The 16,367-nt window shown below is 37.5% G+C and overlaps 1 protein-coding gene across 2 annotated transcripts in view; it reads left to right on the forward strand.

The window, feature by feature from the left end:
- Positions 1–1,722: 1,722 nt before the first annotated feature.
- The window catches only part of JAKMIP1 (janus kinase and microtubule interacting protein 1), a 104,649-nt gene continuing 90,004 nt past the window's right edge, over positions 1,723–16,367 (forward strand). For both annotated transcript variants that reach the window (XM_062575324.1, XM_062575325.1), the window contains exon 1: positions 1,723–1,866. The gene's annotated coding sequence lies outside the window, so the exon portion shown is untranslated. The remainder of the gene's footprint in view (positions 1,867–16,367) is intronic.

Here is a 16,367-nt window from a genome sequence, read left to right on the forward strand (position 1 = left end):
AGGAGAGAATAACCCTAAGGAAGGAGAGTGCTATGAGAAATGACAGCTGTACAATCCACAATCATGATAACTGAAAACCTATTCCTCATGAAAACCGGTAAAGTAAAAAATGTAGAGTACAGAACATGCCTTAGGGCCCCTCTGGCTCCTATTTGATTGTCTTTTATTACACTCAAGTACAACTAATAGTTAGTTCATTAGTACCCTCTATTTTAATACTTGAGAGAAATTCATTATAGATAAGTCATTATAAAGCAATATATAAAAATTGAGGAAAAAAGATTAAAACAATTTTGTGCTTATGAGTGTAATTAACTTATACTATAGAGAAGAACTATTGTAACTAAATTTGGTTTTGGTACAACAGATAAACTAACGTGACTCTAAATTCTTTATTACTTTTTAATTGGAAGGACAGTTTAATGTTTGCGTCTGGCCAAGCTTAACTCTCTATGGTAGACTGCATGAAGAGCAAGCTTCAATGATAGATGTATCTAAAAATTTCACCGTTATATCTGCTTAATAACAATAATAATACAGAGTCGATAACACTCATTTTAAGAAGAGTAAAAGTGCTGCCTTCCAAAACTAATTAAATTTCGTAACTTGTCTTTCTGCTGAAGTGAAAGCATTTTGTTTTTTTTTTAATATCAAATGCAATGCTATTTGAAATTTTTTTTTTCCTATTATCCTTGAGTTCATTTGGTTCAGGTATATCAAAACAGTTTAATATAGATTAACAAATTGATATAGACTGGATATTTTATTTAGCTGACTGTATAATGAAAAGGAAATGCTCAGGATGTGAGAGTTTGCAACGAAGTGCTTTTCTCATGTGCATATTACATGGCTCTGGCTTATAAAGATTCATCCTCTGGGTTGCTTAAGCGCATCTGTCCAGTGCTACAGGGGGAAAATCAAAAAACAAACAAAATCCTACAACCAACTCCCTATCTGTGATTTTGCTGTTCATCTTAGTTAGTTAGTTATTTCTTGTATATTGTTGTCTTATTTGATTAGACTGTTTGATATTTCCAAACCCTCTCCTCAGAATAGCTGTGTAAATACATGTTCATGTGTGAGGGGACAGCGCTGATTCACGTGGAGAGTGCTACCTCATGCAGCAGGGTGTGCACGTTTTGCTTTAGAGAAACACTCCTGCTTCTGTGAAAGATTCAGACTGCTGTTGCATACTGCTTTTTTTTTTTTTTTTTTTTTTTTTTAGAAAAAATCATCTCTCTGCTTAGCTGACTGATAGATCTTGAAACTTGCCACAATTGTTTATTTTTTTTTCTTTTCCTTCCTCTCTTTAAATGCTTGCAACTTAAATCTAGATAAACTTTGGCATTACCCATACACTTCTATATTTTTTCCTTTACCATTCTTTGAACAACCTGAGTTGACTAATCCTCAGTAGAATTATCTGTTTTCCCTACCATATGATTACAGATCTATTACTCATCAAACACAGCAAAGCACTAGAATAACATGCTTGTATCTGGACAGTTTCTCTTATTTGCAAATACTGAGCTTTGCTAAAAAGGCAGGGGCATTTGGGTAGCTGATAGCTGTACAGCTGCTGGCAGAGTTCCCATGTGCGTTTTACAGTTAGATAAGTATATGACTGGTAATGCTCTTGCTGAGATAAGATAGGTAATGTTTTACTTGGTAATTTAAAAATGCTCATCTGCATTTTGAGTGTTCACATGAGGTACTGAAAAGGAAACAAACTGAGCTGTTCCTTAGCCATGGAAAAGTCTTTTGCATGTTTAAGGCTTGCTGTCTGGTATTAAACGTAACAGACCTTCAGTCTGTTGTGAAGCTCCTGGTCTATTAACAAACAAGTATGAATGGGCCAAAAAAAAGGTACGAACTATTGGAAAGCTTTAGCGTATATGATACGTATTCAGTAAATAATAGTACTGATCTTGAAGCTGGGAGATTTAATGTTGCTTTAAGATAACTTTGTAAATCTAGGGCTTCTTGATGTGTCTTTGTTATGGTTGGCTTTCTAGTTCTTCATTTGTTCATTTTCTTCACTCTCCCCTTTAATTGATCAATTGATTGAACAAGTCTGAATTGTGCATTATGAACATTAAATAGCTTTCATGGTATGGTCTGGCTATGGCAATATATGTAGAAAATTGAATGTGTTTTGTGCATAGCAATTATACAAGTGATGATTTCCAGGAGAACAGCTTTGAAGGCCCTAACGATCTTACTACCTATAACTTATTCTTTCTGGAGGAAACCCATCCTGTGAGCATACTGCACACAATACTGTATTTGTAACATATGTTAATATAAATAGTTATATATTTATAAATATAAATATTTAATACAAATGTTACAAGGGTCTCTATATTACAAATCATAACCAAAAACATATTTTGAAATGTTTATGTGTTTCCATCCTGTAATCAGCTTACATTATAGGAATCTAAATTTATTTTCAAGTTGTTGTTCATTAGCTCAATTCTGCAGTTCTGCAAATACTGTAGGATGATATAATGTATTGTTATGAGGAGGTTGTTTTCTATTAAATTTTTGTTTATATCATGGAGACCTTTCTGGTCCTTTTGTGTCCTGTTGTGTGTATATGTAGTTTTTTTTTTTTTTTTTTTTTTTTTTTTTTTTTTTGTGCATCCTGTATTAAAAATGAAGTCTGTGCACCTGAGAAATGTTACATTCTAAAACATTCCCATCTTCCACCTGAGAGTACTTTTTATTTAGTTTGTGTTGGAAAACTATGCTTTAACACAAACTAGATGATCTATCTTAACTTTTTTTAAAAAGTCTGTTCAGACACTAGAACACATTTGTCAATATTTCTTTTCAAAAACATATTAGTTCTTTCATACTTCAGTTATAGTAGGAAGCAGAAATGGGGAACACAAAATATGAAGAAGAATATGAAGAACATCTCAAAGGACCATACATCTGAATACAGAAACAGAGTTGAATAAAACAGAGCATTCACTGGCTATGCTGGGTGGCAAATACAAACCACCACAGTGAAGGAGAAACCTCCTTTTTTAGAGAATATGTTATTTTGAGTCTAGATGGAAATGAATAGCATAGATGTACTTCAAGATTGCAGAATCAACCAACAGACTGCTGAAAAATTGCTTGCTCATCAAAAATATTAACTCAAAGACATAGTATCATTTGCAGATATTCTCCAAAGTTCTGTTTTAGCTGCTTTATATAAGTGGCTAGATCTTGAAGAAATCAACTGTCAGCTGTGAAGTCTGCAGTTATTTCACTGATTTGATCTCTATGAACTTCTTTACTTGAATTATTTCTAGATGTTGAGCCACTGTTTAGAAATTGCATCCAGATTGACAAACAGATGTCATAAACATCCGTTCTTTGGAAAAAACAAACAAACAAACAACACTGTATTACTGAAATCAGGCTACTGCAAGTCTATTTTATGTTTTATCATCACAATAAACATATAATAGTATTTTTTTTTTCTGAGGACAGTGGTGTACATACTTTAGGAAGAATGCTCTCCATTTAGTATTTAGGAAAGGGGATAATAGAAGCTGACAGTGCACATCTGATAAAGAATATGACAGAACAGTATGTCTTTCTGTGTAGGCAGAATAATGCGTTTTGTAGGTGTGCTCCGAGGTCAGCACCATCAAGGATGCAAATCTGTGTTTAGTCTGGAAGATGAACAATTTGCAAAATGTTGAGGGGTAGAGGGAAACAGTATTAAATCATTTTTGAATTCATGAATTTGAAAAAAGCTTAAATTTGATGCCTTGACTGATGATGAACTACTTTGAAACAGTATCAGTTTAGAAGAGTCAGTTGACAAGCATGTTGTGCTTGGGTTGGCAATGGATAACTTCCAACTTTGAAAGGCCAGGGAGGAATATATTGAATAGTCGGACAAGCACACGCTGCTGCTAGCGTTGCCTTCGTTATAAGGACTGCTAAAGAAAGATCTGCCCCTGAAGGCAAAAAGGAAGCAGCAGCAGGATTCAGTCACTGTTCAGATGTGATGCTCAGATGAAGTGGCTCGATTGCTGCATGCAGTCCGCGGAGACGGGGAAGGAGGGAAGGAGGCGGCTGTGGCTGGGACTGCAGCCAGGGAGCTTCCGGAGCTGCGAGCTTGCGTCGATTAGTCAGCAACCCCTGGACGTAGCGCTGTGCCGGCTTGATAAATGCCTTTCCCTCAACCCTGCTAGCCCATGGGCTACTTGTTGATATTAAAACCCTAGTAAAAGTTTTAGGGAGGGGAAACAAAATCTGATTTGGTCATATTAAATCTAGCTAAAAATAGGATACGTGAAGGAGAACTGGGGCAGGAAATATGCTGAGATGTAAATGACAAGCCTCCAGTCTACAGCAGAGATGCAGCTATTGCTTCCTTGAGGAGCTTGTATTTCTTTTATTGAGGAAATACTTTATTTACTTGGGGTTGTTTCAAGCAATAAGAAGGTGGAAAGGTATATACAAATTTATAGTGTTTTACTTTGCTTGTGAGGATTATCATGGTATTGCTTTGCCTTGGGATCCGTTGTGCTTTCTTCCATCTGTTGAAAAGCAACAGTTTAATATTTCAGTACTTATCAGGAAGCTGTGGAAAGCTGATTTCCCACCCTCTTAAGTAGAAGAACTTACTTTAAACAGCTTACAAGAGGGCAGTTGTAGCAATTTCCTGCATCAGCATTACTTTATAGTTCCTTTGCCTTCACACTTGGAAAAATTTGAAGAACTCACTCTTTTCAGTTGCCCCATGTGACAGGACAAGAGGCAGTGGGCAGAAATTGAAGCACAGGAAGTTCCACCTGAACGTGAGGGGGAATTTCTTCCCTGTGAGAGTGACGGAGCACTGGACCAGGCTGCCCAGAGAGGTGGTGGAGTCTCCTTCTCTGGAGATCTTCAAGGCCCGCCTGGATGCAACTCTGTCTAACATGCTGTAGGTGACCCTGCTGAGCAGGGAGGTTGGACTGGATGATCTCCAGAGGTCCCTTCCAACCTTACTGATTCTGTGACTCTATGATTCTAACTCATCTAAATATGTTTTTTTTTTTTTTTTTTTTTTTTTTTTAAAGTAAATGGCAGTGGTAGAGGAGTAGAAGGTTTAAAGGGGGTTTATGCTAGAGATTTCCACTTGCATGAGAGTAGTTTACAAATGTGCTAGATGTTGTTACAAACCAAGATAAAGAGAAATTTAAAGCAGACAGAGAATCTGGGTATTTTAGTTATTTTCTACAGTCAATCAAAGATTTATAACTAGACCTTCTAGTCAGGTCAATGAAAGACAGCCTATTGCCTAACTATTTACTGGTAAAGACCTGCACAGCTGAGTGAAAATATTTACTGATTTCCTATTGGTAATCCCTTGCAACATTTGGGTATATCGTGTATATACAGTATATAAAAATACTTTTACACAATTGGGCACAAAGTTAGAATGACTAATGTATCCTACTTATGTGAGAATGAAATTTTTGAATATAGATTCGCTCTGTGGTCAAAGACAATTTACAGAAGTGTTTAGATGTTAGGGAGAGTGGCTACCTTTGCCGGTAGCAGGGGAAGAAGGAGTTTGTGTTCGTAAGGGATCCAGCAGCACAAACATCTTTCACTCACCCACAGGGGCTGGCTCCTGCAAGCTTTAGTCGGTGTGTTTAGGCATTGACTTCAGGTAAAATGCTGCACATTCTTTGTGGTCTTCTTTCTGAGATAGTATGTTGAAATGAAAGGTTCGTTTCCCAACAAAGGAAAAATTCATAGGTAAAAAGGACAAAAATGTTTTCCATAGAGTGAGAGATAAATTATTTTTTAATTCCTCTAAAAGGCCAGAATAGCCTGGCTATGACAGCATTCAGCAGAGTTTGAGATGTGTTGTTAGCAATGTTACTGCATAATTTAAATCTGGACATCCAGCTGCCTTACTAGAAAACCTAGAGTTGCATATGCAGTAATCTCTGTTCTGTGTCTAAGCATTCTTCCAGATTTGAGGCTTTTTTTGGTGTGCGTATTTCTATGCATTGATTAAATTTGGAAGAACTTCAAAATACTTTGGGACTGTCTAATCTAGGCTGTGGTCTGTCCTATGTTTTGTATTAGCTTGTTGCAGAGTAGTTCTGGGCACTTTTTTTTTTTTTTTTTTTAATTGTGTGTTTTTTGAGCCAAATTATATTTGTTTGTTTGTTTCTTATCTTAAACATTCCTCAGAATATTATCTTTGGCATTATGATTTTAATACGCATGCCTTTGGATAAAGGTATGATAAATTCGCTGTGAATGTTCGTGGTTGGTATGTTGGACTCTGAGTATCCCCAGCGAACGCATTTGCGCTGCTGGTGACCGGCTCGCCAGGATCCGTTCCAACAAGCCTGGCACAGTTCAGATCAAATTTGTTGGCAGTTACCAGAAAGATGTTTTATTGATATTCTTCCCATGGTGGTGAAGTGTTTTCACCTTGTGGAATTAGTGGAGGTTTATGCAAGGAAAGTCTTTAGCTGAGAGGGTTTTTGTCTCTCTCTCTTTTTTTCTTTTCTTTCTTCTTTTTTTGTGCTGCGTCACGCTTGTTGCTGTCCTGGTTAAGCTGAGTAAATCAGTCTTGAGGCTGTGCCGGTCCTCGCCGTGCCCTTAATGCCTGCGGTTTTAAGCTGCTGTGCTGTTCCCTAAGGGAAAGGAGGGGAGGCGAAGGAGAGGAGAGAGGAGTTAATCTCTGGCTGAAATACCCACTTTGAACGTTTCTGCCACGGTGGTGCAGTGCTACCGGCCTGCGCTGCAGAGCCGGAGTGTCACGCTCGCTCGGGCGAACGTGAGCTCGGGTATCGGCGCTCGAAACGCCAGCGGCAGCTGGCTGACGGCTGCGGCGCTGCTGAGGTGAGAAGGTGTCCGTGTCCGCTGCCTTCGCCTCTGCTGGCGGGCGGGCGCCTGAGGGACACCAAAGCTTCTCCTCCCCAGCCGAGAACAGGCGGATCTCGGAAGTCTCTGGGCCGGGCTGGAGCGCTAGCTCCCGAGACGGCGGGCGCGCCGCTGCTGCGCGCCTGCGGAGCCGGATTTGCAGCGCGAGCGCGAGAGTTACCTGAGCCACCCGCTAGGAAGTGTGACCAAGGTGGCGTCAGGCCTCACCGTTTGCTCGCGCCTAGGGGACTTAGTCTGTGTGGTTAGTGGTTCCTCTGTGGAGGGGGGGAAATCTACAGAGTCTTTACAGAGAAGAAATTATTGAATATGATATATAAAGATTTCATATTATATATTAGATGCCTATAGGAATAAGGAGAGTTTTGGAGCATCGGATCTTGGCTGTTAAATTTTCTCCCCCACAGAGTGCCCAAGCAGTCTTCTGGATCTGTGTCCAAAATACTTTGTTCTCTTGTTTAATGAGGTGCTTTCTAGGGGAGCAGATATGTTAGGAATTTCTAAACAGATCTTGTGAGGGAATTGCAATTTTGTGGGACGCTTAATCTGATGGCTCATACTAACTAACAAATCTTGCTGGTTCTCATAATCCCCGTTTCTGTGGTGGCTCAGTGCCTCGTATTTTAATTTGGTCCTCATAATACCTTTGAGGTAGGCAAGCGTAATCCCTATTTTACTGAGAGATTAAGTGATTTGTTCAAGGTCATACAAGGAATTTGTGACAGAACTATAGAAGATGGAACCAAAATCTATCAAGCCTTGCCTGTAAATTTTATTTTTTTTTTTGATTCTGATTAGATGAGAATTTTTTGGAAATGTTCTGAGTTAGGTTGGGGAATGAATGGGGTGTCTTACTTCCTGGACACTAATTTCACAGAAATCCTTGACAGTGGTGGACTGTAGGGTTTGCAGTCCTGTGTTTCTGGGGAACTGTAGTGCCTTTGGGGGATTCTGCGGCTCTTCAATATTTAAATAACTGCCGGCTCTGCAGTTTGGCTTTAGTGTGGAGCATGGTGGCTTCTTTGAGGAAAATAGAGCATGTCCTTTTATCAGTAGCGCTGTATTACTTACGTCAACGTCTTTATTTTGGCTAAGAGAGCTTGTTTTTAACGAGCAGCCTTGTCAAATGGAGCTCTGCCTTTGCAGGTGAGGCAGCTTTGTCGTTGCGCTGCCCAGAGCGCCAGCGCTCCCTGCTTTCCATCGTGCCGACTCGCGCGCTCCTGCTGCCCCGCACGCAGCTGCGTAACTCGCTTGCCGTGGGGACGCAGTAGGACGGGTGTGTGATCTGGCTGCCAGAGCACTAGGTGGCTTGCACGTCTGGCAGTCGTGGTTAACTGCACATGCAAATAATAATTTCAAAATAATTTTTGAAACCAGAGATGGCGAACCCAAATCATGCAGCCTCAGGTTACTTCTCTATTCAGCTGGTTACTAGATCACATCCAGATGTGGCTTTTCTCCTCCTTATGCTTACTTGACTGTCTTAAACTTCCAAGCCTATCCTACTGATATAGATAGTACTAAATATTTAGAAAAAAACATTTAGAAATATTTAGAAAATAATAAAATAATATTCTCCCACTGAGGTTCCATTTTCCTGTCTTTTGTGTCAGTGAATTGGGAATCTGATCCTCTCTCCCCAAACGCTGCTGACAGTTGTCTTGGATATTTCCTACACAGCTGTCCTGCTTGTGTTTTCCATCTTTCCAGTTTCAGATTTTAATTATCTTATCCCTCTATAATAATAATAATAATAAAAAATTCAAAGGAACCTTCCTGGAAAATTCAGATGAATAATAAAACAAACAAAAAACCCAGCCTACTCCAAAAGCCTAAACTTTACAGGAGGACTAAGCAGTGGGGTGTTAGCAACAGTGAATAAATATATTGGCTCCCTGTATTTGCCATTTCTTTAGCCCTAACTGGGAAGTGCTACAACTTGACCTTTCTTCCCACACCTTTTTGCTCTTAAATACTGTGGTTTAGAGGGAAGGCTGCTGATGAGTGAAAACCCAGGGATGTCTCTGAATCACACTTGGTGTACAGTCAGAAGGACAGCAAGGTGGACGTACATTGCTCCAGGTGGCAGGGAAACATGGGGTCTGCCGTGTGCCCTCAGAAAGAGGGGGTTGGCACAGAGGTGGATGAGAGGGATACCTCTGCTTGGAGCAGCTTAACTTGAGCTGACATTAACCCAACGCCCTAAAAGGGGTCTAGCTGCAAAGCTGAGTTGGAGAGGTGGTGCAGTGAGGGCTTCGTCCTGTAGTTGGTTGGGTTGGAAATCCACCATGTTGTGCTTTAGTTTTTGTGGGTTTCACATCTGTCACAGGACTGCTGCTTGTAACGTTTTGTCTTTTTATATGGTCAACTGGGTAATTTCCGTGATTAATCCGCAAAACAGTACTATAAGTGAAATAGAGTAAATACTAATAAATTCTGAATTTCTGAATCAATTCATTGAAGCCAGTGAATACTTTACATTTACTTCAAATGCCTTGGATCAAGCTCTTGTTAAGAAGAGATTCAGCTCAAGTTCAGTAACTTCTAGTATACTGCAGTGTTGTGTAGTGCAGACAAGGACTGGCGGAGTGCATCTCCTCAGGCTCCTGAAGGGGTGAGCAGAGCCAGAGGAGGTATGTGGCAACAGCAGTGTGGATGGTAACTGCTTCACTTCCCTTGGTGAGGCTGTAGTGGAGCCAAAAAACTTTTTTTCACTACTTTTCAGCATCAGGACTTTGCAATACTGTATTATAAGTCAGCTGTCCTGCTGACTGAGCGCTACCTAGATGCCTCTGCACCAGTGGTATTCTCCTGCAAACACATTCACTGTGTGTGTGCATCTCCTCTCTCTCTTTGCTCCCATCCCCTGAATGTAAATTTGTGCAATTTTTGATTGTTCTCTGCTAGTCTAGTGGCTTTGATCTTAGTAGCTGTTGTGGCTTGAGAAGATTATCGTTTCAGAATGTCAAACTGGCTTCTCATGTCAGAGGTTAACATTTTTGCACACAAAAGGTTGCATTTCTCATGTTCCTTTGCAGTGAAATGGCAGTGACAGATGTCTATAGAGTCACAACAAACAGTTCATTTTAAGTTACGTTTCTGAATTGATCCTTCAGTTGCCCTCCAAAGTAATCTGTAAAACCAGAGACTTGTCATTCCTTTAAATCCTTTTTTCAAGGTATAAATACTCTGTGGTTCCTGTTGTAACGCTTGGAAGGATTGCTTATGTTGTGTGTTCTGTAAATAGTTTTTAAAACAGGTTTTAAAATTATATGCATAACAAGTTCAGATTAATCCTACGATTAAATGCATTTGTGATTCCTTCCCTCCCCGTGCCTTGTCCTCTTCTGCTCAAACCTTCCCCTTTTATGCATATTTATTTGTGATGCTTTCTTGTAAGTTCACACCCAGCTTTTTGGATTGGCTGTTTGTGTCCTTTGAATTAGAGCGAGGCCATTAATGTTCTGGTGCTATACAATGTCCTGCTGTACTACCAATCAAAATAATTTAATAATTGTTGTGTGGCTGTCAGTATCAGATACACATATGTTTGAGTGCATGTAGGCTTTAAATGAATTTGATATACCAAAGTATACTTCGGAGTTTTGTAGCATGCCGTGACCTAGAAGTGTGTTTTAGTTGCATGTGTTTGAACAGATGCACACATGACACAGGCAACCAATTAACTGAAGTGAAAATGAATATATTGGTGAAATTCATTCAGAAATTTGCCAAAATCTCTAGTTCCATTAGCTCCTTTATGGAAGAACATGGAATGCAGTGATTTGTGATGAGATGTCAAAATGCAGGTACTGATTCATGGGGGCAATGGGAATTCTTTGAAAGACTGTAATACAGCAACTCAGCAGATCCCCATTGCTGAGAGGCCATTGAGAGTAATAATGGGAGTAATTAATTACTACCCCTGACAGAAGAGATTACTGACTTACAAATACTATGTTCATCTGCAGCGAACCGTTTGTCACGAAACCTTCGGAGTGAGGTATCATAAAATGATACCATGGAATCTCTTTAAAGCAATAAGTTACCTCTCTCTAATTATATTCAAAAGAGTTATAATCCAATGCACTTTTTCTGGCAAAACAATAATTAAAAATGCAAAGAGGTTTTTTGTGATTATTGGTCCAAATTTTATGGAAAGTAAATTTATTGTAACCAAAAGAAGTACTGCTTGGTATGGTAGACTGTGAAACTGCAATAATGAATATGTGACTCTTAGTTAACATAAAGATGTTTTTATCTTGTGGGAAAAAATTTAAAAGTAGCACTTAAAGAAGCGTTCTACTGTAAGGAAATTCTGCAATTCCCTGAGTGGAATAAGATTTTTTTTTTTTTAATCAACTTCTCAAAAGCTCAGCTATTACAGAAATAGAACTGTCTCTGTAGATAGCTAACAAATGGCTATTTAAAATACTACTAATCTACATTACATTTAGTAAATGATTTTAGTAACTTTGGGTTTTATTTGTTGGCTGGGAAAAGTATTATTTTACATCATGTAGAATCGTGATTGTTTTTGCATTTGTGAGTTCAGCCATGTTTTGTTGCACAGAACTGAGAAGTGAAGCAGGAAATGTAGGTCACTTGAGCCTTATGAGAAATAGGCCTTGGGCTTTGCGAACTGACTGTCATCTTTTCCATATAGTCATTGGTTGATTATCATGCTTTATTTTTAAAAAAAATTCAATTAGAACATAAATAACCTGGCAGTTACTTCTGAAGATAACATACTGTACCTGTATCACCTGAATTTAGTATTGTTGGATAAAAGGGTAATAAAATTCATCTTAACCTCCTTCAGTGTTCAGAAATGTGCTATAGTAATGAAGCTCAGTCTCACATTCCCGAGCCTAACCAGGGGTATGGGTAGCCCAGGGAAGCCTAGCGAGGCTGCGTAGTTTTGCAAAGGAAATACTGAAGAAAACGAAGCAACGTCTTTTACTCGTATGGAAGCAAAGTGTTTAGACAAGAAGCTTTTATCCCTTACGCAGTTGTAGGGATGCCTGTTAGCCCTGTGGGAAACTTTTGGAAGTTACCTTTAGGAATGTGAAATAATTCGTTTAACTGAGTGGTTTTAGTCTAGGTTGTATACTAAGAAGTTAATACTGTCTTTGATATAGCTGCCTTTGAATGTATAAACAGACTAATAAAATAAAAATTTTAAGGAATGTTCAGATGCAAGTAATCATAATTTAATTTCATTTACTCAGTGAGAGGAGCTTGCATCCCCCCCAAAAGTATTCAGTGCTCTTTAAAGGGACACTTTTCTGGAATTGTGTTGAGTATGGAAGAGTGGGATGTATCCAGAGTCCTCTAACCTGAAAATAATTGCAATGCAAAAACACCCGATGTGTTGTTTATGCTAACTCTCTGTTAATAGAGCGTTTTTCCATGTGTCTTCCCTTAATAATCCAAATTCAGATTCCTGCAATTTCTGTTCTAGTATTTAATGTATTGTCTCTTCTTCCTTCACTTCCAATTATTTAAAGTAAGTTCAGTTACACTCCTTTAAAAAAAAATATACTAATCAACTCATTATATTGCATTTGGAGTCTTAAAGGAATAATAAATGGAATTTGTATGATTGAGAATCCCTTATAGCGTATAAATACTGGCTTTCATTACTCTGGGTTTCCCAGTTGATTTGATACACAGCACAATTATTGGCTTCAAATTTAGATGAAAGCTCAAGATGAAGATAAAAATAACCTTAAGATGGCAGAGTCTCAATTAGTTAATGAACTATCTAAACTGATTTTAGGTACTAGAGGCAAATAACTTGGTAATATTTTTATATATTCATAACTATAACATAGCCATCATAAGGATAAGTAACTCACAAAATATAATGTGAGATATGTCTTCATGAATTAAACTGGCAGAGTACAGAAGGCAATGTTCTTAAAAGCTGCTGGATAAAAATCCATGCTTTTTATCTACTTTTAATATGAAGAGCATACTGGGAAGGAAACAAAAGAAAAAATGCAAAGAGAAAAAATAAGAGAGTAGCATATTTCTCACTATGTTTTGCCTGAAGAGAGAAGTTGAGATTGGGAAGGCAAAGCAGAAGTGATACAGCAAAATCACCAAAAGATTGCTTATTCCAATTTTGCCTTAAAAACAAAAACCATCAAGAAAGAATAGCGCAAGTGTACTGTACATTTAGAAAGGAAAAACTTAAGCGAGGTGCCATTCTGTAGCTGCTCTTCTGCTGTGCTTAGTTCTTGGTTTACTGAAACACTGAAGTATGCTTACAGTCATGCCTGGCTTTTAATGAAGTTACTACTTGATTTCCTCATTTCAAATCAAAATATGATTTGTCTTCAGTCATATAGAGTAGATACTTCTAAATAATCCTGTAATTATCTCTCTATATATATCTATATAATATTTTTAAATAGCAAAACCAATATAGTGAATAGAATGTTAGAAAATTTTGACAAATGAGATACTTAATGAACATTATATAGTTATACAATTTTAATGACAAATCTGAGAGTAGGGTTTTGTAAGAGCTGTAACATTGTAGTGTTTTACACAAAGCATTTTTTTTTTGTAAACCATTTCAATCTGTGACATTCTGGATAGTTACTCTGTGAAATAGATGTAAGATGTAGCTATATGGATATGGATACATGCACAAGCCCTAAATATTTTATTTTAACCTAACCATGTTCCGATATTTTGATATTTCACACAACGTTCCCCCAAACTTTCGAACAGCTGATTTGAATCCTTTCAAGTTTATTTCTCTTGCCCTTCATCTTTATTTTGAACTGCAGGTGCCCTACGTCTACCAAGTAAAGCAAGATGCTTGGTATGTTCCTGAGACTGGTGCAAGACTTGTGACTTAAGACTTGTGACTTTAAATCCGTTAAACTTGCCTCCTCATTTTGTGAAATATCAAATACATTCAAATGTTGTGAAGGCTTGCAATATGTTTGTATAACTCACAGTGGAGGAAGTGGCTGTTTTTATACCCACAGCGACTGCAGGACTGTATCATGGCTGCCTTAGGTTCTTGCCTCTTAAGTGGCATGTTGTGAGTTAGTTGGTGTGTTGCTGATTGAAGCTTCTGAGTTGATAAAACCGTATCTTTCCAGAGTGGAATATTTCTTCCTTCTTTTTTCTCACTGTTACAAGACTAGTATGTCTTATTATAGCCTTTACCCAAACAGTAAGTGTGAGAACTCAAATAGATCAGCATCCAGGCACTTGCTTGTGCTGAGCCTTTAATATGGAAGGACGATACATACTCTTCTTACCCTCTCTGGATTTTGTGCCCACTCTGAGTGTTAAGAGGCTTTGTGTTGCCATAGTTCCTGTTTTTGAAATAGATAGGCTGAAAGATGTATCTAGGGAAGAATAAAAATGGAAATGTTTCTGTGCCCACCAGCACCTTTTTTTTTTTTTTTTTTTTTTTTTTTTTTTTTTTTTTTTTAATGCCTATTGGAGAATTAGGTATTTTTCTTCAGGTCTTGAATCTCAGTTTTTATTTTACTTTAAGTAAAATTTTTAACTCCTGAGTTACGGAGAAAAGATTGGAGAAAAGAATCCAAATGTTCATAAATCACTGGGCAAAGAGGGAAAATTTAGAAATCATGTCTTAGGAAGGTGCAACTATTTCAGCATTTCCTGGGACTATATTTTGGATTTTTTGAATGCCTGAGGTAGCTGGTACTTCACATCCCAAAATATCTTGGCTGACTGATGAGTATGTGTGCGTGCATGGAAATAGGTGAAGAGAAAAGATGATTTCTATATCAGATGAAAGGCTGTGGTAAATAGTGGTTGTACTTTGATCGGCAGCTGTAGGGGAGCCTTTGCAGCCACAATTTTGTTCTCACATTTTTCTTCAGGTGGTGCCACTGTTTGTCACGGAATGATTTAAGCATGAAGTGAAAGAATTAGTTGCGTTTTAAAGTCTCAAGAGTACTTCAAAGAGTTGCACTGAAATCTTTATTTTTAAAGCCAATTTAAGAGTTAAATGTAATTTGAACATCTAATAATGCGATATATTTAGATCCTCAGATTTTCAAAGGTGGACTTATTCTGGTGGCATTAGGTAGCATTATTCTGGAACCTTATTACAGACCTTATTTTTGGAGTGATCGGCTGGTGTAGTGGTGACTCCTTGACAAAATACGAACTTTGAAGTCATTGGCAGTTATGCGTGATCAGGGTTTCGGAGCTAGGTTGTCCACTGAAGTGTATAAAGAAAGTTTAGATGTTCATATTCAGTGATACAGTATCTACATAACATGCTTGAGAACATGGAGAAGTCAGTAGATCTTAGTGTTACCAAGCCAAATGGACATGGTAATTCCAAAAGACTGCACACTTCAAGTCTTCTTTCTTTCTTTCTTTCCTGTCCTCCGGATGTCGTATATATCTACATCAAGATCAGTTACCTCAATATCTTGTTTTACTGATGGAGAAGCAAACATATCTATCATTGTCATATGCTTTACCCCAAACTGTAATTGAGGTTTCAGGGGAGGGTGTGGGAGGATGGGGATCGAATGAGGTTAACGTGCATGTAGCCAGGCCAATGAGGAAAATTTTTGATATTCTTAACTAAAATAATCACCTACTGAATTAAATGCTATATAATTTGGGCTGCAGCAGGAATTTTGCTTAGTAAGGATTTCAGGAGATGGGCTTTGAGCTAAGGACCAATTTATTCCTTGTAGACCATTCTAGACCATTCTGAGTAATGTGAAATTATTAGCTATTAGAACTGCTTCTTCTTCTTCTTCTTCTTTTTTTTTTTTTTTTTTTTTAAATTGGCCAGAGAAATAACACTGAAAAGTGATTTTTGAATCTCAATTTCCACAAAGTTAAGGGGTTTGGATGAAATATATTGATTAAATGTTTTCTTTAGTCAGCACATTAGGAACTATGTAAATTAATACCATACAATTCTTTTAATAAGGAAATAAATACCCAGGTTTCTCCTACTTGGTGAAGAGTTCTTGTTTCAAGCTATTTTAAGAATATTACTTTTTTATTTTTCTGGAATTAGTGATTATGTATAAAATTACAGTACTACCAGTGTTTAATTGTTTTGTAAGGTAATTTTGATTTGGAAATAAAATTAAAATTTAATTTAATTCACTATTTTTCAGAATTAGATATAATGGATATATATGGCTCAATATAATGGATTTAAACAAATTGAATTTTATTGTATAGAGTAAATTTTTTAGATGATAAAATCTGGAAGGAAAGATGTATAATATTACAAAGTGAATACTTCATTTAAGTTACTTTGAAAATAGTTTATCTTTTTTCAATTGATATTTAAATAAAAAGCCTATCTATATCTAACTGTCTGTGAATGAATATATTGCATGAATATCCTCCATTTCAGTTTACTAAACTTTAAAAATGAGAATAAACCTTATGTATTTACTTGAACTCACCAAGTAATATTTATCTGCAAA

This window comes from Rhea pennata, chromosome 4, assembly GCF_028389875.1.
Source record: "Rhea pennata isolate bPtePen1 chromosome 4, bPtePen1.pri, whole genome shotgun sequence".
Lineage (NCBI taxonomy): Eukaryota > Metazoa > Chordata > Aves > Rheiformes > Rheidae > Rhea > Rhea pennata.